A 25,125-nucleotide genomic window follows, 5' to 3' on the forward strand; every position below is an offset into this window, starting at 1 on the left:
GCTTTTTTTTATCAGCGAGCAAAAGTTGCGAACTTTATCTTCGATTTTCTCTACTAAATCCTTTCAGCAAAAATATGGCAATATCGCGAAATGATCAAGTATGACACATAGAATGGATCTGCTATTCCCGTTTAAATAAAAAAAAATCATTTCAGTAGGCCTTTAAGGGCCGTTGCTATAATTATTGTCAATTGTGCTGAAGTGGTATTTTTCTTTGTCTGCGCAAAGCTGGCAATACAAAAGAATGCAAGCCAGTCTCGTATCAGTGTCTGTGTCCAGGAACGGCCTGCTGACTGCCAAGGCCGAACACCGCCGTGACGCAGACAGAACAGAGACAAGGCGATATCACCAGTGTCAACACATTTGCATTTCTTGTATAATCATATATTGTGTCTAACTGGAGTTGTCGAGATTACCCCCCTTCCCTCAGCGACAGCTTCAGTGATGTAACCAGGGACCTCCCAAATAAATAGAGGAAGCACATGGGCTGGACTTTAGAACAGACCTGGGCATTCTGCGGCCCGCGGGCCGCATCCGGCCCTTTGTGCGTCCCTGTCCGGCCCGCGTGAGGCCAATCATAAATTACAAAATAAATTTTAAAAAGTATCTATGTCGAGTGTGCAATACAACGGTGCTGCTTTTGTTTTGAAAATCGTTATTTGTATTACTTCCGTGTGGACGTATGCGTGTGCGTGATTGTGAGTGAATGTGAACAGCTGCAATCACAAAATTACAAAATAAAGTTGAAAAAACATCTATGTCGTGCGCGCAATACAACTGTGCTGCTTTTATTTTGAAAAGTATTATTTATGGGCGTGTGTCCATGTGTAACCTGCGAGTGAAGGTGCACATGCAGCGACAAGTGATGCACAGTTTACACCCGAGACGCTAAAAAGAGAAAAGTTGATGAAGAATGGCGTGTTTTCAACAAGACATGGACTGCCAAGCAACGTTCCCTCTAAGGTGCGTGCCTGCGCAATTGCGCACTGCTCAAGCGTCCGCTGCGCACAGCAAATATATGCCGCTTACCAAATCAAATCCCATCTGAATTCTAAACAAAATAAACACATTTATTCTATGTAATTTTGCAATGCAACTTTGAGTGACAGTGACAACAAGCGGCCCTAACGGTGTTCGTCAACACCGTTCAATTGAACACCGTTCAATTATTGTAACGTCTATCGAGATGCTTCGAGGCCAGGAATTATATCGATCACTTTATTGAGCAAAACTGTTTATATTCGGCCATAACCACACCAAAAACATGAGTAAAACAATTCTATCTGGAAAAACTAGTCATTTTCTGCCGTACAAACCAGGCCAAAACCAACTTGTCATCTGTCACCAACACGCATACCACTAAGCCACTGGTGCGTTTATGGCCACACAAAAAGTCGGACAACTCAAACACCACACAAAGTTACACTCAGTCATACGTGTGCTTATTTTACTGTCATTTATTATTAATGTTAATTTATTTATATTAGTCATGGAATGCTGTTACACACACTATGTTGAAGTATTACTATTATTATTAATTATTATTATTATTATTATTTATCTTACGGTATACATCAAAAATAATATTGAGCAAAATGTAATTGAAATATTGTCGATGTGGCCCTCCAGCAGTGCTCGGCTTGCTCATGCGGCCCCCGGTAAAAATTAATTGCCCACCCCTGCTTTAGAACGTACTTTGGATCTGTAACTAGAATACAGCCCAAAACACATGTCTCCTCATTGAGCCAAATTGAACTCTGTCTCTGCATGATTCCTTGCTTCTCGTCTGTTTAATAGATGTCATGAGTGTTTGAACCTGACAAGTATGCGACGATCTGTCACTTCATTTCTGTTTGTTTCCTTGTTTTATATTCACTTCCTATCAGTGCTCTTATTTTTTTTTCCACTTCCTGCTTATCCCTGCCGAGCGCTGTGTTTTTTCCCCTTCACCTGCTGTTGATTGGCAGCCGGTCCGCACCTGCTGTCAATCAGCATGTTCCTATTTACGCCGGTCTCGTGCGCTCCTCTGTGCTCGAGAATTGCTTTATTTTTGTTGAACTTACAGTACATGCGAGACTGCTTTCTCCTCTGTTTGATGATATTAAAAGCAACTTACCTGCACGTCGCTCTCCTGGTTCCTGCATCTTGGGGTCACCACCACTGCAGCGATGCGAGTTGGTGACACAGTACCTGTCCATATTGAACCAACTGTCAACTTCTTGCTGACGCCTAACGTCCTTACACAATTTAAACAATTTGTTTATCTATTCTTATAGTCATATAATCTGAACACAGGTCTGTCTATTCCAGGGGTCGGCAACCCAAAATGTTGAAAGAGCCATATTGGAACAAAATTACAAAAACAAATCTGTCTGGAGCCATATTACATGTGTCATGAGATATAAATTTAATTAAGAGGACTTAAAGGAAACTAAATGAGCTGAAATATAGCTACAAATGACGCATAATGATGCAATATGTACATATCGCTAGCCTAAATAGCATGTTAGCATCGATTAGCTTGCAGTCATGCAGTGACCAAATATGTCTGATTAGCACTCCACACAAGTCAATAACATCAACAAAACTCACCTTTGTGCACTCACGCACAACGTTAAAAGTGTGGTGGACAAAATGAGACAGAAAAAGAAGTGGCATAAAACACGTCCTAGAAAGTCGGAGAAAGGTATACATGTAAACCAGGGGTCACCAACACGGTGCCCGCGGGCACCAGGTAGCCCGTAAGGACCAGATGAGTAGCCCGCCGGCCTGTTCTAAAAACAGCTCAAATAGCAGCACTTACCAGTGAGCTGCCTCTATTTTTTAAACTGTATTTATTTACTAGCAAGCTGGTCTCGCTTTGCCCGACATTTTTAATTCTAAGAGAGACAAAACTCAAATAGAATTTGAAAATCCAAGAAAATATTTTGAAGACTTGGTCTTCACTTGTTTAAATAAATTCATAATTTTTTTTACTTTGCTTCTTATAACTTTCAGAAAGACAATTTTAGAGAAAAAATACAACCTTAAAAATGATTTTAGGATTTTTAAACACATATACCTTTTTACCTTTTAAATTCCTTCCTCTTCTTTCCTGACAATTTAAATCAATGTTCAAGTAAATGTATTTTTTTTATTGTAAAGAATAATAAATACATTTGAATTTAACTCTTCATTTTAGCTTCTGTTTTTTCGACGAAGAATATTTGTGAAATATTTCTTCAAACTTATTATGATTAAAATGCAAAAAAATTATTCTGGCAAATCTAGAAAATCTGTAGAATCAAATTTGAATCTTATTTCAAAGTCTTTTGAATTTCTTTTAAAAAATTTTGTTCTGGAAAATCTAGAAGAAATAATGATTTGTCTTTGTTAGAAATATAGCTTGGTCCAATTTGTTATATATTCTAACAAAGTGTAGATTGGATTTTAACCTATTTAATCAAAATTCGAAAATTATCTTAATCAGGAAAAATTACTAATGATGTTCCATAAATTCTTTTTTTAAGTTTTTCTCTTCTTTTTTTCGGTTGAATTTTAAAGAGTCGAAATTGAAGATAAACTATGTTTCAAAATTTAACTGTCATTTTGTTCGTGTTTTCTCCTCTTTTAAACCGTTCAATTAAGTGTAAATATCATTAATTATCAATAATAACATAGAGTTAAAGGTAAATTGAGCAAATTGGCTATTTCTGGCCATTTATTCAAGTGTGTATCAAACTGGTAGCCCTTCGCATAAATCAGTACCCAAGAAGTAGCTCTTGGTTTCAAAAAGGTTGGTGACCCCTCATGTAAACAAACTAAGGTGAGTTCAAGGACGGCCAAAATTAGTAGGACAAAACGGCGCTCGCCAAATACTCGAATCAGTGAAGCATGTTTAATACAAACATTGTTATTTATAACAATTAGGGAGGTTTGTGTCATGTTTGTCCTCCTACAGAAACCATACTAAAACAAAAAAATTGATTTTTTTCCCCCTCATCTTTTTCCATTCTTCATACATTTTTGAAAAATCTCCAGAGAGCCACTAGGGCGGCGCTAAAGAGCCGCGGGTTGCCGACCCCCGGTCTATTCACACAATAAAAAGAGTACAGTTAATTTTTTAAATATCATTACACAGTTTATTTTGAGAAAAGTATCCGTGAATCTGTAAATGATTGCTGTAATATGCTGTGTTTATGACCTGCAGTGTATGTTCTGGCAATGCTTGCAATGAGCGTTAAAACGGATTCATCTCTCACCACATTCAGGAGTTTTGCCTTTTGTTCTCCACGTGAGGCCGAAGGACAGCCAGGTGGAGACGGTGATGCTCTCTGATAAGGGCTCTCACATCAAGACGGTCACCCGGGGGATCGCCGTCCATCGCGAGGCCCTCTGCGGGAAAGCATCTGATCCGATCATATTTACATTTTGCTGCCATGGCATAGAGTGCACACACTTGATTTGCTTTATGCGTCAACCTTCGTATACCATAAGCGTTTCACAGCGGGGGACAAACATCTTGTTACTGCAGCAGGATCTATAAGTAATAACTGCAGTAATAGTAGGAGTCAAATTGACATCAAAGCAATCACATTGCTTGAATTATTCCCATTTGAAATGTTCTTGTCATTAAAATCAACCAGTTCTTCCTATTGATATACAAGTACCGTATTTTCTGGACCATAGGGCGCATTGCCGATGAACAGGTCTTGTCAGGTCTATTTTCATACAAAATTATAATATGTAAAAGACTTACTTGTTGTCTACATAACATGTGCACTGCAAAAAGTGAAATCTAAGTAAGAAGAAATATCTCAAATAAGGGTGATATTTGCTTATTTTCGGTCTGATAAGAGAATTTTTCTCACTAAGATTTTAGGTTAGAGTGTTTTACTTGTTTTAAGGGTTTTGGTCCTAAGTGATCTCAGTAAGATATTACAGCTTGTTGCTGTTCATTTAATAGTTAAAACAAATTTACATTATTGCAATCAGTTGATAAAACATTGTCCTTTACAATTATAAAAGCTTTTAACAAAAATCTACTACTCTGCTTGCATGTCAGCAGACTGGGGTAGATCCTGCTGAAATCTATGTATTCCATGAATAGACAATCCTTTTCAATCGGGAAAATATCGTTTTTGAATCGAGAATCGCGTTGAATAGAAAAAAAATCGATTTTGAATCAAATCGTGACCCCAAGAATCGATATTCAATCGAATCGTGGGATACCCAAAGATTCACAGCCCTAATAATTATATATATATATATATATATATATATATATATATATATATATATATATATATATATATATATATATATATATATATATATATATATATATATATATATATATATATATATATCACACAGTCATCATTTGGACTCCTCCAACTTTAGTTTAGGTTCATTTAGTTAGTTAGTATCTGTAAACCACAAGCAAACACCCATCAACATTTATGTCATTTAACTAAACAACAATACATATATATATATATATATATATATATATATATATATATATATATATATATATATATATATATATATATATAGGCCTATATATATGCTCAAAGTAAAATACTAGAGACATAATATATCGCATTTCCACAATGGCATATGAGCTAGCCACATTAGCAGCAGCAATGCTATCCTTAACAGAGAGATGTTAGCTCGTAGCATTCTGACAACACACAATAATATTATTAAAACACCCCTAAATGTTACACAAACAGAGTGATGTCTATTAATAAACTCAATTAGTCTTATATAATAATCAACATACTCACATCGTCAATGACTAGAGCACCGATTAAACGTAGCAGAGAAACAAGTCAGCACACATTAACACACGTCAAAAGGGAAGCGGAAGTGACACCTACAGGAAAGAAGCGGAAGTGACACTGTCATGAAATGCTTCAAAATAAAAGTGTCTGAAAACGTAGATAGACATGGAGAATTCTTAACACAATCATCATGATTATTCCAGTCAGTCAGGCACTTTTATGAATGTTCAGCGTTGGGGGAGATTTAGACGACTTTTGAGAAGATCTCGAAGCACGGGAAGCCTCGTTGGTTTTTGATTGATTGATTGAGACTTTTATTAGTAGGTTGCACAGTGAAGTACATATTCCGTACAATTGACCACTAAATGGTAACACCCAAATAAGTTTTTCAACTTGTTTAAGTCGGGGTCCACTTAAATTGATTCATGATACAGATATATACTATCATATATACTATCATCATAATACAGTCATCACACAAGATAATCACATTGAATTATTTACATTATTTACAATCAGGGGTGTGGAGGGGGGGGGTAGGATTTGGACAGCAAGTAGTGGACATAGAGAGAGAGAGAGAGAGAGAGAGAGAGAGAGAGAGAGAGAGAGAGAGAGAGAGAGAGAGAGAGAGAGAGAGAGAGAGAGAGAGAGATCAGAAGGCATAAGAAAAAGTATCTGCATTTGATTGTTTACATTTGATTATTAGCAATCCGGGGAGGGTGTTAGTTTAGGGTTGTAGCTGCCTGGAGGTGTACTTTTATTGCGGTTTTGAAGGAGGATAGAGATGCCCTTTCTTTTATACCTGTTGGGAGCGCATTCCACATTGATGTGGCATAGAAAGAGAATGAGTTAAGACCTTTGTTAGTTCGGAATCTGGGTTTAACGTGGTTAGTGGAGCTACCCCTGGTGTTGTGGTTATGGTGGTCATTTACGTTAAGGAAGTAGTTTGACATGTACTTCGGTATCAGGGAGGTGTAGCGGATTTTATAGACTAGGCTCAGTGCAAGTTGGCCTGCAGCCATCCACGGATATTTAGTCCTGTCCAACGCCATCGACTTTACCCATCGCCTCCACAGGTGTCTTTAGCCCCCCCCACCCCCCACGCCCCCCCTTTACAATGACAACACATCACAGCCTCCGAGTGGTAGAGTGGCAGCACCCAGCCAGCATCCTGCTGCAGTGTGGGCCCCTGGGCGGGAAGGTGGAACAGATACTGGGATTAACGTATAAAACCAGAAAGGAAGCTTTAACATTTAAAAAAAAAAATTTTTTTAAAACATTTTCCATGTGATCCCTGCCGGGCGACTACTTCCTTCCAAGGAGGTCAGGGAAAAGAGTGGGGGTAAAAAAAGAGACATGTGAGACCTGGTCTGTGGCGTGATCCCCGCTGTTGCCTTCTCCCCGGTGATGCTCACGAAAGTGTTGGCGCCTTAAAACCTTCTTGTCACCATGGCGCCCTCGGGCCTCGGCTTGATTGGCACCTTGTCACATTATCTTACCACGGCGCTGGTGGATAGAGAGAGAAAGAGCGAGAGAGAGGAGTCAAGTGATACTGGGGAGTGCAGACACACACCCTAAGGAGCTTCCACCACACAGCAGCTGGGTAGTCAATGCAGCTGTAAAGTGTGTGTGCGCGCTCGTGTGTGTGTGTGTGTGTGTGTGTGTGTGTGTGTGTGTGTGTGTGTGTGTGTGTGTGTGTGTGTGTGTGTGTGTGTGTGTGTGTGTGTGTGTGTGTGAGGTTCACAGAAGAGCGCAGATGTTTCTGCATATCATGTACAATGCATGTATTTTAGGCAGGAAGGTGAAAAAACTTTTTCCTGTATGAGACGACAAAGCTGCAGGTTGCACCACGGCCATCGCTTATGACTGCTGCAACTAGGGATGGGTACCGTTCACATTTGAACCGAAACAGTGCCGGTACTTGCACTGCAAAAAGTCAGTGTTCAAAAACAAGGAAAAAATATACAAAAATTAGGGGTATTTTATTTGAACTAAGCAAAATTATTTGCCAATAGAACAAGAAAATTTGGCTTGTCAAGACTTTCCAAAACAAGTAAAATTTGCTAACTTTAATTACCGTATTTCCTTGAATAACCGCAGGGGCGCTAATTAATTTAAAACCTCCTGTCACTCCGGCGCTTACCAGAAGCCTGCGGGATGGCCAAGCATGCGCTAATTATTTTAAAACCTCTTCTCACTCCGGCGCTTACCTTATCATGAAAAGCACATTTAATAAAAAAAACTTTATTATTGTCTTACCTTTAGGTATAAATGAGTCCATGCCAGCTCCTTTTGAAGAAAAGAATCGATATAGAAGTCTTCCTTATCTTTCTTCAGTTTTAAAAGTCTCTCTGTCTCGATGGAGATCTTCCTTTTAAGTATTACCTCCTGCTTCGATTGAAAGTCCGGTTTAGAAAACTGTTTTATTTTAGATATGTAATCCTCCATGGTAAAAGTCCAAGCAAACAATGGCTGCGCACTCTTGCTGCCGGTTGTCTTCTTCTGCAGCACTCTTCTGCAGTACCAGCAGTCGCAAGAAGGATCACTAGCGCCCTCTACCACCAGGAGGCGGGAGTCATTTAATGACTCATATTTGACCCGGCGGAAGTGCCAAGCATGCGCTAATTATTTTGCGAAACGAGTTTGACCCGGCTGTAATTCGAGGCATGCGAATACCATATTCCCGGCGCCAATTCAAGGAAATACGGTAACCCAAAAATACCTTCAAATAAGCATATTCTCACTAATAACATTCTTACGTTCTTAACAATTCTTGATTGAAAAAACTAATTTGAGAACTTTTTTCTTAAAAATGTTCTTAAATGAAGTAAATGCTAGTGCCATTATCTTGACATAATGATATGCGCTTGGCATTACATTTCTTGAAACCAGCAAACTTACACTAAAAAAATAGTTTATTTTTCTTAATGGAAAGGCAACAAGGCAAGCGCTTGTTACTCTCAGGGTCTCATATGGTCTAAAAATGCATTTTTCCATCGATAACATGACATCATCGCTCCAAGTGCGTGCTCTTTCAGTCATTAGTGCGCAAGGAATATATATATATATATATATATATATATATATATATATATATATATATATATATATATATATATATATATATATATATATATATATATATATATATATATATATATACATATATATATATATATATATATATATATATATATATATATATACACTACCATTCAAAAGTTTGGGGTCACCCAAACAATTTTGTGGAATAGCCTTCATTTCTAAGAACAAGAATAGACTGTCGAGTTTCAGATGAAAGTTCTCTTTTTCTGGCCATTTTGAGCGTTTAATTGACCCCACAAATGTGATGCTCCAGAAACTCAATCTGCTCAAAAGAAGGTCCGTTTTGTAGCTTCTGTAACGAGCTAAAGTGTTTTCAGATGTGTGAACATGATTGCACAAGGGTTTTCTAATCACCAATTAGCCTTCTGAGCCAATGAGCAAACACATTGTACCATTAGAACACTGGAGTGATAGTTGCTGGAAATGGGCCTCTATACACCTATGTAGATATTGCACCAAAAAGCAGACATTTGCAGCTAGAATAGTCATTTACCACATTAGCAATGTATAGAGTGTATTTCTTTAAAGTTAAGACTAGTTTAAAGTTATCTTCATTGAAAAGTACAGTGCTTTTCCTTCAAAAATAAGGACATTTCAATGTGACCCCAAACTTTTGAACGGTAGTGTGTATATATATATATATATATATATATATATATATATATATATATATATATATATATATATATACATACACGTATATATATATATATATATATATATACATACACGTATATATATATATATATATATATATATATATATACACGTATATATATATATATATACACGTATATATATATATATATACACATATATATATATATATATATATATACACATATATATATATATACACATATATATATATATATATATATAGACGTATATATTTATATATATTTATATATATATATATATATATATATATACACACATATATATATATATATATACACGTATATATTTATATATATATATATATATATATATATATATATATATATATATATATACACATATATATATATATATATATATATATATACACACATACATATATATATATACACGTATATATATATATATATATACACACATATATATATATATACACACACATATATATATATATATACACGTATATATATATATACACACATATATATATGTGTTGGAGACCACTGCTCTAGAATGAAAGAGTATATAAGAGAATTGACAGAGTGTGTACCTCCAGTGCCAGTGCCTCGTAAAATCCAGCCGCTGTTGGAGGTGGAGGTGAAGTTTGTCTCTTAACTAGCTTCGTCGAAGCATGTTACTTTTGTAGCTGTTTCAGCAGATTTGAATTGCTAGGATAGGATCTTTGATCCAAGACACAACATACATTCAACTAAAATGTTCTTTTCATGTTGGTCGACAAAAGAAAAGTAGTGAGAATATCTCCATGTTAAGAAACTCGGCTTCGGGCTTCGCCATGATGTCTTGTTAGTAAACACAGACACGCCCCCTCCCACACACACACACAGCGTGCGGCGCGCCTCTTTCTTGTCGCCTCTTCCGCAGCGCTGCAATAAAACACACTCAGATCTTCTCAGTTTCTAGCCGATACTACATAAAAAATAACGTAAAATAACGCAGTAACGCATCATGTAGTAACGGTGACTGAGTTACTGAATATAAAAAATAACGCGTTAGATTACTATTTACCGCCGAAAGTAACGGCGTTACAGTAATGCGTTACAAAGTTAGTCCCAACACTGCTAATCACTGCGTCTCTCTGTTACCAAGCAATCACACTATAAACAAAAGCTTTGGATGGGAGTCCACTCCTTTTCTGTCCATATATTTTCTTCTTATTGTCTGTCCATCGTACTTAAAAAACAACAAAGAGACACACAACTTTTGGGGACCGCACGCAAACTCCTGTCATGCCGCTTTCAAACAGTTTTCCGTGGTGAAATGTCACGCGTAGTTCCCCAGCTTCACTCTCCATCAGCAGCCCGTGGCGAGAAGCTGACGTCGCAGGGGTCTCTAAATAGAAACGACAGAGGTAAAACTTTGTGTAAATGGGCCTCACAGGGTGGGAGGTTGGGTATGACCACATGTGCACGGACCAGCGCAGGTCTTGACGGGCGTCACGTTGAATTCCTGACATCCAACTGACAGCTGGATGGGAGTGAAACTAAAGGATCCTGTCAGTATTATTGTAGGTATTATTACCACGTGGACCTGCACAGGCCTTTCATGTTCGGTAGATTTATTTACAAGCTTGTTTTTATAACAGTCTAAAAGTAATAAATGTCTATGAGCACCAAAGATGAAGAAAAATATATAATTTCCCTTAACTTCTTTGGTGCACTTCTGACGAAAGAGAATCTTTTGAAGTCGCGGCTTTTCATGACGTCATGAAGGGAAATCCTCCTTCTTTGTGTAAACACGCACCACTTCACCAAAGAAACCCCCAAACCCCAAAAAACCCCACCAGGCTCCGCTACGCATTTTAAAATACAGAAACAGACATAGGTAAGTTTGATCACTTTGTTTTTCTTAAGAAAATAGGCTAAACTCGCATGATGCTGCGTCAAACATATATTAACGTTGTTGCCCTAGGTCAGACCTGGGCATTCTGCGGCCCGCGGGCCGCATCCGGCCCTTTGTGCGTCCCTGTCCGGCCCGCGTGAGGCCAATCATAAATTACAAAATAAATTTTAAAAAGTATCTATGTGGAGTGTGCAATACAACGGTGCTGCTTTTGTTTTGAAAATCGTTGTTTGTATTACTTCCGTGTGGACGTATGCGCGTGCGTGATTGTGAGTGAATGTGAACAGCTGCAATCACAAATTACAAAACAAAGTTGAAAAAACTTCTATGTCGTGCGCGCAATACAACTGTGCTGCTTTTATTTTGAAAAGTATTATTTATGGGCGTGTGTCCGTGTGTAACCTGCGAGTGAAGGTGCACATGCAGCGACAAGTGATGCACGGTTTACACCCGAGATGCTAAAAAGAGAAAAGTTGATGAAGAATGGCGTGTTTTCAACAAGACATGGACTGCCAAGCAACGTTCCCTCTAAGGTGCGCGCCTGCGCAATTGCGCACTGCTCAAGCGTCCGCTGCGCGCAGCAAATATATGCCGCGCACCAAATCAAATCCCATCTGAATTCTAAACAAAATAAACATATTTATTCTATGTAATTTTGCAATGCAACTTTGAGTGACAGTGACAACAAGCGGCCCTAACGGTGTTCGTCAACACCGTTCAATTGAACACCGTTCAATTATTGTAACGTCTATCGAGATGCTTCGAGGACAGGAATTATATTGATCACTTTATTGAGCAAAACTGTTTATATTCGGACATAACCACACCAAAAACATGAGTAAAACAATTCTATCTCGAAAAACAAGTAATTTTCTGCCGTACAAACCAGGCCAAAACCAACTTGTCATCTGTCACCAACACGCATACCACTAAACCACTGGTGCGTTTATGGCCACACAAAAAGTCGGACAACTCAAACACCACACAAAGTTACACTATGACTCCTTAGTCATACGTGTGCTTATTTTACTGTCATTTATTATTAATGTTAATTTATTTATATTAGTCATGGAATGCTGTTACACACACTATGTTGAAGTATTACTGTTATTATTTATTATTATTATTATTATTATTATTTATCTTACGGTATATATCAAAAATAATATTGAGCAAAATTTAATTGAAATATTGTCGATGTGGCCCTCCAGCAGTGCTCGGGTTGCTCATGCGGCCCCCGGTAAAAATTAATTGCCCACCCCTGCCCTAGGTGAAACTGGGTAACACATAGCACACTGACAAAGCGTAACCTATTGTTACTATAACAATCTACAAGGTTAATATAGTTGGCTTCTCTTTCTTCCCCTCTATTTATCTGCTTTCTTTTGTATTTCAAGTTATTATATATATGTATTGTTGCATTTAAAACTATTGTATTGTTATTATTCACCATCAATGGTGCTATTTCTGTTGGTATTAGTATTGCTCCATTTGTAGCGCTCGAAATGTGCGTCTAATGTTATTAGCACTTTAGGTCACATGGCTATTAGGTGTGCTCTAAAAAAATTAATTTGGAACCGAATCGCGATTCTCATTTATACTGATTTTAATTTAAGAAACTATCCAAATCCATCTTTAAAAAGATGTTTTTTTAGGCCATAGCCGCACTTCCTCTATGCGCCAAATGTCAGGACTCAACATTAACTTTGTGAGATCGGTAGGTCTTAAGTTCAAAACCCGGCCGAGTCATACCATCGACGGAAATCGGTTTGAATTTAGAATCGTGTTGAATCGAGAATGGATTTTGAATGCAATCGTCACCCTTGGAATCGGAATCGAATGGTTAGTTGTTATAAGATTCATTGTTACGATGGGGTTGCAGCTTACTGCGAGGTTTGTTCTCCCGGGATGCGAACGGACGACTCCGGACAGGACTTGCAGGTAGGAACATGATTTAATCATAAATTAACACCCAAAGAGGTACAAAACAGAAAACAAACCGACGGAACAAGGTGCCGATCGCACCTGAAGCTAAGGCTACTACTTAGCACAGACTAGAGAACACTAGCAGGGGCTAGGAGACAAGCAAAACTTATGTAACAGTAGCGTGACGCAAACAAAGAAGCCAGACCGACTTACTGGCAAAGGCAGGCTTAAATAATGTCTTTGATTACAAACAGGTGCGCGTCCCGAACACAAGAGACAGGTGAAACTAATACGTAGCCCTGGTAACAAACTCAGAGGTGCATAAACAGGAACTAAAGGAGTCCAAAACTAACAGGAAACACAAGTGACTCGAAAAACTTAGACTATGATCCGGGCAGCGGATCATAACATTCACATCCCTGATGGCTGTGCTAGTGAAATATGACTAATGTCCTTAATGTTACGTTATTTCATGTAAAACATTGGACAAGTGCAGAGTTGTATGTAAAACATAAATAAATGCAGAGTTGTAAGTTTGACCACTTTGTTTTTCTTCAGCATGCTAACCTAGCATGCTGCTGCTGTTGAAATGTGCGCGAAATGTTATCACTTTAGCTCACGTCTATTAGGTGCTCCAAAAATTGATTCACATCTGAATCACAGTTCTTATTTATTAAAAAAATATTTAGAAATCCATTTAAAAAAAAAACAACGTTTTTTAGACCATTTCCGCACTTTTTCGCTGTGAGTAAACGTCAAATGTGAAGTGAAGTGAATTATATTTTATATAGCGCTTTTCTCTAGTGATTCAAAGCGCTTTTACATAGTGAAGCCCAATATGTAGGTTACATTTAAAGCAGTGTGGGTGGCACTGGGAGCAGGTGGGTAAAGTGTCTTGCCCAAGGACACAACGGCAGTGACTAGGATGGCGGAAGCTGGGATTGAACCTGGAACCCTCAAGTTGCTGGCACGGCCGCTCTATCAACGTCAGCAAACGGTCTCAAATGTCATGAACACACTTCCTGTAAACTATTGTTGGACCTTTGACACAATTAGTGAAAATACTGCCACGGCGCATGCGCAATCCCTCATGTCATCTGCTGCAAGCTCTGCCGGCACCTCCTCTAGAAGTGAGCCGCGACACGCCCCTGCTCGCTCTGCCCGCATCGCGGCCACGCGACTGCAAGGCTGCAGGCAATCACAAATCTGCGTACCTGGGACTGATGAAGACAGACTGCATAAAGACCAGCGCACCCGAAGATCCAGTGCCGGAACGTAGTTCACTCCTCGTCGTAAGCATCCCGTCTCTGTTTTCCCTCCTGCATACTTGCTCTCTCTCTGTGCCTTCCCTGTGCCCGTGTCTTATGTCCTCTGTGTTCCCCGCAGTGTTTTCCCTGTTTCCTGTGATCGAGCTGTCTGCCTCGACTTCCTCCTGGATTCCGGACTGACTCCCTCGATCTTCGACCCCTGCTTGGGACACGGACCTCGTTGCTTTTCTCCAGCCCCGGACCGCTTGCCCACAGACTGCCTTCTCGCCTTGCTCCTTTGGTCTGACGAAGGATTCATCCGACACACACTTACAACAAACTCTGGTAACATTGACATTGTTAATTCTACACATCATCCTGCACTATTCACATTTAGTAGCATACACACCCCACCACTTCATCAAGATCGAGTTCACTAAATCTATTGAACCGATCCCTGCCGTTGTGTCGTCTCCTTCTGATTCCGATTCAGAAAAGGTCTTTATTGTCATTGCACAAGTACAACGGAACTTTGTTTTCAGCACAAACCCGTTCAAGATTAGACAAACAAACAGTGTACAGGGTTACAGAACAGGAACGCTGATGGGTCGCCGCAAGGCGCCCCGTAAAAGATGGGAAAAAGGTAAAACGCTGGGGAAAAAGATGAGTAAAAAAAATACAATCTAGACTGGGCTCCTAAGGGGGTCTAGTCTGGAGTGGGAAAAAACCTCCATGCAATGCACACAAACACGTTACATTTAATCACGACAAACTCGCAACAGAGGGGCGGGGGGAGTTGGGGCCCTGGAAGGCGACCGCTGCTATGAAGCAATGCCATCCGACCATCACCCCGAGGGGAAAGAAGCGGTGGTGAAGGCGTGGGGTGGGGGAGGGGGTGTGTGTGCCCAATTGTCTTGGGTGTGATGATGTAATGTTTTTTATAGACTGAGGCCGATCTGCAAAAGTTCGATTCCAGGTGTCGTTGAGGAGGGAGGGAGGAAGGTCAAAAGCGTCCATCATTGAGGTGTCCTCGGGGGTGTTTTTCAGAACAGCCTGGTCCTGTTTTCACAGCGTCAAGGCCATTCGAGGGAGTCAAATGGTAGATTAGGATGTTTGTTTTCCGCGAACAGACAAAACAATGACTACGTAACAAATACTATAGACTGGACTAAGCACATCAACGTCTCAAACACTACACTAAGCATCCGAGGCCAACTTGAATTGCTGATATTCACTACTCAAGCTCATCTCTCTGGGTACCACCCAGCCCCCTTGACTGCCCTGAACCCCCTTCCTCTCTGGACGCCTGCATTAAACATAAAGACCGTGCATGGTTGAGTGAGTCAACAAATTACCCCGGCCAATAAACGGGCTAAAACTGATCCGGCCGTCTAGCCTCTGTCCCCTATTAAGCTTTTTTTTTGTCTCAGGCTTTTAAATAAACATGATCTTTGCTTATTGCATTTTGGTTAGTTGGCGCGTCCTTCTACCGCATGCTTGACTGCTTGTGTCCATCAAGCGGAACAGGAGCGGGTCCGGCTGCTAAATACGGGCTATAACACACATGAAACCGCTACAGCTGTTGGTCTAACCTTTGAGTGTCTCCTAAGGAGCGCAGTGATATTTGCACTTAATAAAACGATGCCTACCGGGAGAATATGCCGCTGACATTTGCCATTTGTCAAGTTGAGGTGGCAGTGAGGCTTTATGACTCATTAGTGTGCGTGTGTGTGTGTGTGTGTTCTTGTATTTTTACCCTTCTTGAGACATCCACAAGGAAAAGTAGCTTCCATATGAGGAGGTGTGAACAAGTGATGACATAAAACGTGGTCCCAATAACATTGCATCTAATAGAGAATGTCTCATTTGCACCCCTGGTGGTGAAATCTATCAAAATTCGGGTGGTCCCAAAAAGGAGAATTGACTGTGTGTCGGTTTTAAAAGTGCTGCCCCTCTGGTCAGCATATGAAATAACAAGTGTGTGAAAGAAATTGAAATGCGCCCCTTTTGGCCAAAATGTATTTAAAAAAAAATGATAAATATGTATATAGAGATATACTGTAATAACTTGAAGTAAATAATGAAGATTAAAAACCAATTACAAACAAAAAAAATTAAAAAATAAATAAATGAACAAAAAGCAGTCTTTTCTCACAATGTGTCGCCATTTTTCTTATAAAATTGGGAACTACTTGTCATGTTATTTCTGTTTCTGTAATATTGCAATATTTTCTCGTGAAATTATTACTTGAATGTAAAATTATTACGTTTTAATGCAAAATGGTGACATTTGTCATATAAAATTCTGCCAATTTTTTGTGGTTCTTGTAAAATAGAGAAATTTTTTGGGGTAAAATTATGACTTTTGTCATAATTTTGCCAAGTAAAATTCCGATTATTATAATATTGCCGAAAATTAAAAACAATTATTTTGTGACTTTTGTTGAGGAAAATTACAACTTTTCATAAAATTTTAAGTTTTTCTTGTAAAATTGCGACTGTTATTGAGTAAAATTCCAAATTTTATCATAATGTTGCACAAATGTTCAGTTTTTCTTGTAAAATTTCGACTTGCGTGGAGTAAAATTATAACTTTTATTATAGTACTGCCAAATTTCTAAGTTTTTTTTGTGAAATTCCAACTTATTTTTCACAACTAGCTTTTAATATTTGCATAGTATGTATACATTATTAATGTTGTAAATGCAAATCTTTATGTATCTAGAAAGGGTGGTCCTAAAGAGATATGCATTTTTCGGAGGTCCCAAGAAGGTAAGAAATACAATAATGTGTGTGTGTGTGTGTGTGTGTGTGAGTGTGTGTGTGTGTGTAGGAGAGAGAGAGAGTTGATCAACCCCGCAGTCATCTCCAGACAGAAATATATGTTTACGTCATCTTTTTTTAACCTTCCTAACAACATGAAATTAATCATTCAATAAGTAGTTACTGCACTGCAAAAAGTGAAATCTAAGTAAGATGAAATATGTCAAATAAGGGTGATATTTGCTTATTTTCTGTCTGATAAGATAATTCTTCTCACTAAGCAGATTTTATGTTAGTGTTTTACTTGTTTTAAGTGTTTTGGTCCTAAATGATCTCAGTAAGATATTACAGCTTGTTGCTGAGATTTGATGAGCTATATTGAGTAAAACATGCTTGAAACTAGAATATCAACTGTTGTGTCATCAACACTCACAAGTAGAAAACTACTTTTTTAAAGTAATCATTTCTTACTTCAAGCATGAAAAAAAAAATCATGATGCCGAGCACATATCATTATGTCAAGATAATTCATTCATTTAAGAATATTTTTCAACATATTGAGCAAAAAGGTCTTTTTTTTTTACCAAGAAAAGTGCACTTGTTATTAGTGAGAATATACTTATTTTAAGCTATTTTTGGGTTCATTGAGGTTAGCTCATTTTACTTGTTTTGGAAAGTCTTGACAAGCCAAATGTTCTTGTTCTATTGGCAGAAAATGTTGCTTAGTTCAAGTAAAATACTCCTCATTTTTGTTTGTTTTTTTTCTTGTTTTTGAACACTGACTTTTTGCAGTGTAGTCCTTTCTTCAACTTATTTAGTTATACTAGTGGTGTTCCTCAAGGTTCCATTTTAGGTCCACTCTATTTCATTACGTGGGCTATTCAACTGGTGGCCTGCAGGTTCAGTTAAAAAAAAAAAAATGTAAGAGACTCACATTTTTCTAGCAGATTCTTAAAAACACGAGAGTGCTGTCATATAGATCAGTGGTCCCCAACCACCGGGCCGCGGACCGATTGGTACCGGGCCGCACAAGAAAGATTTTTTTTTTCTTTTTTTTTTTTCTTAATTAAATCAACATAAAAAACACAATATATACATTATATATCAATATAGATCAATACAGTCTACAGGGATACAGTCCGTAAGCACACATGATTGTATTTCTTTATGAAAAAAAAAAAAGAAAAACAATTAAAATTTTTTTTTTTTTTTTAAACTTAGGGGCCAAGCCCAACTCCTGAAAAACAACCCCACACAACAGACGACAAATACATTTCTCACCGTTCATAACATGCAGAGGGAGGAGAGTCTCTTCACATTTTTTTTTTATAATGGCGACTTAAGCCATGTTGAACTGAGCAGTTCAAGTTCAAGTTTCAAGTTTATTCACAATACCATACAACAATTGCAATAGTAGTGAATATCATTTAAAGATATTGGTAAGTGAAAGGGTCCCCCAGATAAGCTAGAAGAAGCTTTTGACAGGGGGTCCAGAGGACAGTTTATATATGGAATGATGAAAAATGGTAGCAAGCACTACAACAACAAAAAACAAAACAAAAAAACAACAACGCTATGGATAAACACAAGATAATAGTACTAAAGCACGCATACACATACACACATACATTCATTCGACCATGCAAAACCCAACAGAAGTCAACCCCACATGAGGCATTAGAGATAGGTGGTTAATAGGTAAGTTTTCAGTTTCTTTTTGAAGTTGGAGAATGGATACCGTATCTTAAGGCTCTCATTAAGCCGGTTCCAAATCTTAGGTCCCCTGCATACAACACTTCGATCGGTACAAGCCAGTAGACGATGTTTACCTGATATCAGATCAAAGTTACGAGTGTTGTGGGCATGCTGGGGATGGTAGATAGGAACCAAGCTACAGAGCCTAGGATTCAGCCTGTGAATGACTTGATAGGTTAAACAAGCATTTTGATAAATATTGAATTCTGTCAGTCTTAAGAGATTATATTTATGAAATAGATGTCGAGTGGGGGCATTAAACTTGGACCATGATAGGGCCCGTATTATTTTCTTTTGCATAGATTCTAATTTGTGAAGGTAGGTAGGGAAGGTGTTACACCAGATGACATTACAGTAGTTTAGATGTGGTTCAAAGAGAGTTTTATATAGGGTAAGTAGAGCATACAGAGGAAGATAATGACGAAGGTGAAAGAACAGGCCAACATATTTAGATAATTTGTTTAACAGATGGCTAATGTGACATTTGAAATTGAGGTATTCGTCAATGATCGACCCCCAGGAATTTTGTGGAGTACACTCTCTGTATTTCCTGCTCATTGATATTGACATGGCAGTGCTCAGTATTTGTTATTAGAATGAAATAGAATAAAATGTGTTTTATTAACATTAAGTGAGAGCTTATTGCATTTGAACCAGGAATCCACTTTCACAAGCTCTGAATTGACAGTTTCTTGTAGATCGTGGAGGCTCCTGTGTGAGGTAAACACATTTGTATCATCAGCCAGGACGCACGAGTTTCATTCAAAAAGTTCAGGTTTTTGTGGTCATATTTTTTTTATTGACAGAAAAAGAAAACCATTTGTAATTTTTTTCTTGACACAGACAGGCTTTTTCCATCTGTGTTTTTTACATCTCACTTCAAAATGTATTATATCTTTCCAACCTTTTCTGTGGATCTTTTATTTGACTTGGATTTATTTGACTTTAATTTGACTTCTTAATTTTGTTTGACTTTGGTAGCTGTTATAATCTTGTTTGTTCTTTTATACATTTTTAGTGACATTTTCTAGTTGTGTTGAGCGTATATCTCAGAAGCATTTTAGTATTGACTACTTCAAAGAAGCAGTGCTGGAATAGAATAAGATCTTGTTAGACACAAATATGTACCGTATTTCCTTGAATAGCCGCAGGGGCGTTAACTAATTTAAAACCTCCTGTCACTCAGGCGTTTACCGGAAACCGGCGGGATGGCCGTGCATGCGGTAATTATTTTAAAACCTCTTCTCACTCTGGCGTTTACCAAAAGGAATCCATAAAATTTAGGCGTGCGCTTTGAGTGTGATGTAAGCATACCATCATGAAAAGCACATTTAATTAAAAAAAACGTTATTATGGTCTTACCTGTACTTATAAATGGAGTCCATTTGCAGCTCCTTCTGACCAAAAGCATCGATAACTTGTTTATAGAAGTCTTCATTATTTTCTTTCTTCCGTTTTAAAAGTCTCTCTGTCTCGATGGAGATATTCCTTTAATTATTACCTCCTGCTTCCATTGAAAGTCCAGTTTAGAAAACTGTTTTATTTTAGATACCGGTATGTAATCCTCCATGTTAAAAGGAAAAAAAAAAAATCTCTTGCTGCGTGTGTTCACTTCTTCTGCAGTACAGGAAGTCGCAAGAAGGATCACTAGCGCGGCAGCGCCCTCTACCACCAGGAGGCGGGAGTCATTTCATGACTTATACAGTATTTGACACACGCAGCTACGGTATATTAATAAAACATAGCTGCTTACTGTTCTTTTTAGCATACTGTACCGGTATTCAATAGCTTGGACCTTAAATCCTACTGAATAGCTGTCAGGTGTATTTATAACGACATGGCTTCCCACACTTGAAAAGGAAGGACTCGATGAGGCTCAGGATTTCACTCGTATTTCAGTTTATTAACTGGAATCTTGGAAGGTGAAAAACCTTTAAACACACAAGAATAAAAGCTTTTAAATAAAATACAGCATTTTGCAACAAACAAAGTAAGTACATTAACTCAGGTATTTTATAAAGGTAAGTACATTTTTAACATTAATTAATACACATTAACCAGCATTTCACTTAACTTAATTAACTTAGATTAATAAGGTAAATTAGGCATTAAATAAACAGAAATATAGTTCACATGTTAGAACCATCTACTTTTAAAGCAACGTGTTTTACCTTAAGTTTTAGCCTAAATTATTTTATACAGACTTTAGACATGAATTTCTACAACAAGTTTAACTTCACACTTCTCTATTAATTCATATGAAATCAAGCATTTTAAACCAATATTACTGTAGTTTTTAACATAAACACTTTTAACAGAAATACTATTTTTATACATGAATTAAATGTTTTACTTTGCCTTTTAATAAAGCAAAATCCACTCTCTATATTAATATACTTCAAATTACATTTACAAGGCTTTAAGCGCCCTAATTGCCCATTTCTTGTCTCTACAAGTAAAACAAATATTTGTGGTGAATAATATAAAGAAAAGAAACAAAATAAGCACCAATTGTACCTTATTTAACAGTTCAATTATCTAAATAAACATTCTTCTGAAGTTGAGCTCTGCCATCAATCACAGCGCATAAACTTCAACAGTCGGATCATGATTAAACAGTCCAGTGGAAAGAGGTGAGCTCACCGGTAGTCCGTTTGGTTTGAGTCCTTTTTCCCATGCGTTTGTGAAGTGCTTTCGTGGTTTTAGTGATCGTCTCTGTCTCTGCTGCTCTCAGCTCCGTCCTGCACACTGAATGAAACGGGTGCATTTGTTTGCTTTGTCCTGTCTGCGCTGCTCATCAGTCTGATTGCGCTCACCTGCTGGAGAGCGCACCTGGTGAGGCGCGCCGCGGAGCAGCGCTTCTGCTGTGACGCGCATGCAGCGCTTCTGCTGTGACACGCATGCAGCGCTTCTGCTGTGACGCGCATGTAGCAGCACAGCCGCTGTCACACACACACCTTCAGCCGCACCTCCAGGCAGATCGCCGCAACACCTCCCACTCGATCTTTGCAGTGTAACCTGGAAAGATCGCACCTCTCAGGCGAGCTGGTCTCCCCTGACCTGATCCTCCGCCGGGATGAGGACGACAAGGCGTCGGACGTCTCGATGCAGTATGGTGCCCTGGAAGTCCTTCTCCTTAGACCTGGACTCTTTAACGACAGGGTTTGGAGTCTTCACCTGAACGCACCCATTTGGAGAGACTTTCACGTGGACATCTCGGACAATGCCTTTGGGATCTGCGTTCACACTGACAACTCTTGCTAGCTTGAACTGACCCCTCAGTGCATTTTGGTCGCAGAGCCACACTATGTCTCCAATGGCAGCATTTCTTTCAGCAGTATGCCATTTACTGCGGATGAACAGGTTTGGACCTGCGAGTTGGCTCCAGGACTTCCAAAAGTAGCTGACTTGCATTTGAATCTCTTGCAGCCTTTTGAAGGGGTAAGTTGTGTAGTCGAATGTTTTGAAATCTCCACTTTGTGTGGCTCGACCAAGCAACAGGGTGTTTGGAGTGATGTATTGGATGCCGTCCTCACGGCACTGGACTCTAGCGTCGATAGGCCTTTCGTTGGCAAGGTTGGCGGCCAGCTTGAGTACAGTCAGGAATTCACTGAAGGCAAGGCCTTCTCCTCTACCAAGGCTTTGTAGAGCTCTTTTGGTGATCTTGACAGCAGCTTCGGCGGCACCGTTTCGGTGAGGTGAATCGGCTGGAAGGATTCTCCACATCCAGTCGGTCCCATTCCTGGCAGCATATTCTTCTAGTGATCCTTTGTTTTGTCGTCTCAGGTAACTGTACATCTCTTCAAGGACAGGTTTTGCTCCAATAAAGTTCGTACCTGGATCGGACCAGATCTTCTGAGGATGGCCTCGGACAGAAGTGAACCTCTGGTAAGCAAGTAGAAAGCTCTCCGTTGTTAGCGTGTTTGCCAGTTCGACATGGATGGCTCGGCTGGACATGCAGCAGAAGAGCACGCCCCATACTTTCATGCTCACCCTCCTCTTGACATCATCCTTCACTTGGTACGGTCCGAACAGGTCGACAGATGTGAATTGAAATGGTGCAGCCGGATTCGATCTCTCCTCAGGCAAGTTTCCCATTATTTGCTGGCAGGTCTTTGCTTTTGCTTTCTTGCACACGACACACTTGTCAACAACTTTTTGGGCAATAATTCTTCCTTTGATGACCCATGCTTTCTTTCGCATCCGCAGTGTAGTTCCTGCCACTCCTTCATGTCCCTCACTGTGTGCTTCCCGGGCTAGGAGGGTGGAGATCCAGGCCTGGAACGGTAGCAGGGGAACAGCTCTGTGGTCTTCTCTGAAGGTCTGGATCCTGCCACCACACATCAGGAGTCCGCTTGTTTGGTCCTTGTAAACAACCAGTCTGTCTGTTGTTGTGTTTGGAAAGTGTACGCCCTCCTGTGCTGCCAAGCATAGGTCTCTGAACACATCTTCTCTTTCGTTCACAGTGATGACACCAGATGAAGGTACTGCCTCCCACTTTTCTTTATCGCCGGGGCACAGGAATTTCTTTACTGCTCTCCAAGTCCATACTATTGTCCCGACCAGCCGTCTTAGATTGCTGAAGCGCCTTTCGTCCAGTAGCTTTTGGACTGCTGCTGCTGCAGGTGGTCTTCTGAATCTGGACTCTGTTTCTTGGACTCTTTTTGGGTCCTGTGCTTTCTGTTGACTTCGGGTGAGTACGGCGACAAATGTTTTCTTCTGTATTTTTGTGATATTGTCTCTTGCTTGTGCGGCGACGTCTTTGGCTGATTTCTTCGGCCACTCACTTTCAGGAAGTCGAAGGAACTTTGGACCTGACTGCCACTCGGATTCCTCAGTTAAGTCATTTGGACTGGCCCCTCTGGTTATGATATCTGCAATGTTCTCGGGCCCTGGAATCCACCACCAGTCTTGGACATTTGTGCTGCTTTGGATCTCGCCGACTCGGTTGGCAAAGAAGGTCTGGTAACCATAACTCTCCCGCTGGATTGCGCCTAGGACGGTCTGACTGTCGACGAGATGGTACCACTTCTCAACATCGATTCGGCAGTGTCTCTGGAAGTAGTTCTTCAACCGGGCGGCAAAGACTGCTCCACACATCTCCGCCTTCACAGGGTCACCCTTGTGGTCGAGAGGGGTCAGCTTGGCCTTAGATTCAACTAGCCTCACAACAACACCATGGCTGCAGCTCCAGCGTAGGTACAGCACAGCGCCATATGCGTGCTCACTGCCATCAGAGAAGGTGATGCCACTTGGTTTTGCACGTGGATTTGGTGGTGTCAGGGGTCTGGTGAATCTGAGTTGGCTCAGCTCTGCATAGTCTTCTAGGAGCTTTATGGCATCTTCTCTGAGTCCTTTGGACAAGGCGGCATCCCAGGTGTCTTCTATGCAGTACATGACTTTTGCTTCTTGAAAAGCTCTTCGGATGAGGATGGCTCCCTTCTGCTTTGCAGGAGCCACGAGGCCGAGTGGATCATAGAGACCAGAGACTTGGCTCAACAGTTCTCTTCTGGTGAATGGATCTGGGGTTTGTCTTCTTACTTCATCTCTCAGTAAGTCCTGACCAAGGCGCATTTTCCTCTTCTTCTTGGAGAAGTTCACTGCAACCATGACATGTAGTGTGTCATCCTCAATGGTGTAACCAAGGCCGAGGGCTTTGTTATCCTCTTCAGTGAGCTGGTTTGGCAGGATCATGGTCTTTGACTCCATCTTCTCACCTCTCGGCCCTTTCCTCCCACTTTGATCGGAGTAGACCCAGGGCTTCATGATGAATCCTCCAGCTTTAAGGATCTGTTCGATGTTGGATGTGAGGAGTTTGAGGTGCTGGAGGTTGTTGTGAGAGGTCAGGATATCATCCACGTATGCATCTTCCTCTATCACACGTTTCTCTTCTTTGAAGTGTTTAAATGAAGGCAAGTTGGCGGTCTCTCTCATGGCGACTTGGGCTATGCAACCAGCAGGTTTGTCTCCCATGTTGACCCTTGTTATGGCGAAGTCTTCTATTTCAGCCTTTTCAGTGT

At 39.7% G+C, this 25,125-nt stretch overlaps 2 protein-coding genes across 9 annotated transcripts in view; both read right to left on the bottom strand.

Moving 5' to 3' along the window:
• Positions 1 to 5,848, bottom strand: part of LOC133658130 (protein O-mannosyl-transferase TMTC4-like) — a 68,512-nt gene extending 62,664 nt beyond the window's left edge. For 4 of the 5 annotated variants that reach the window (XM_062059774.1, XM_062059773.1, XM_062059772.1 and 1 more), the window contains exons 1-3: positions 5,772 to 5,848; positions 4,242 to 4,374; positions 2,117 to 2,190 (exon numbers count right to left, since the gene is read on the bottom strand). The gene's annotated coding sequence lies outside the window, so the exon portion shown is untranslated. Of the gene's footprint in view, positions 1 to 2,116; positions 2,191 to 4,241; positions 4,389 to 5,771 lie in introns of all 5 variants that reach the window. The other variant, XM_062059770.1, reaches the window with a different exon arrangement.
• nalcn (sodium leak channel, non-selective) overlaps positions 1 to 25,125 on the bottom strand; it is a 453,873-nt gene that overhangs the window by 170,260 nt on the left and 258,488 nt on the right. The window lies entirely within an intron of this gene.

This window comes from Entelurus aequoreus, linkage group LG10 (genome assembly GCF_033978785.1).
Source record: "Entelurus aequoreus isolate RoL-2023_Sb linkage group LG10, RoL_Eaeq_v1.1, whole genome shotgun sequence".
Classification (NCBI taxonomy): domain Eukaryota; kingdom Metazoa; phylum Chordata; class Actinopteri; order Syngnathiformes; family Syngnathidae; genus Entelurus; species Entelurus aequoreus.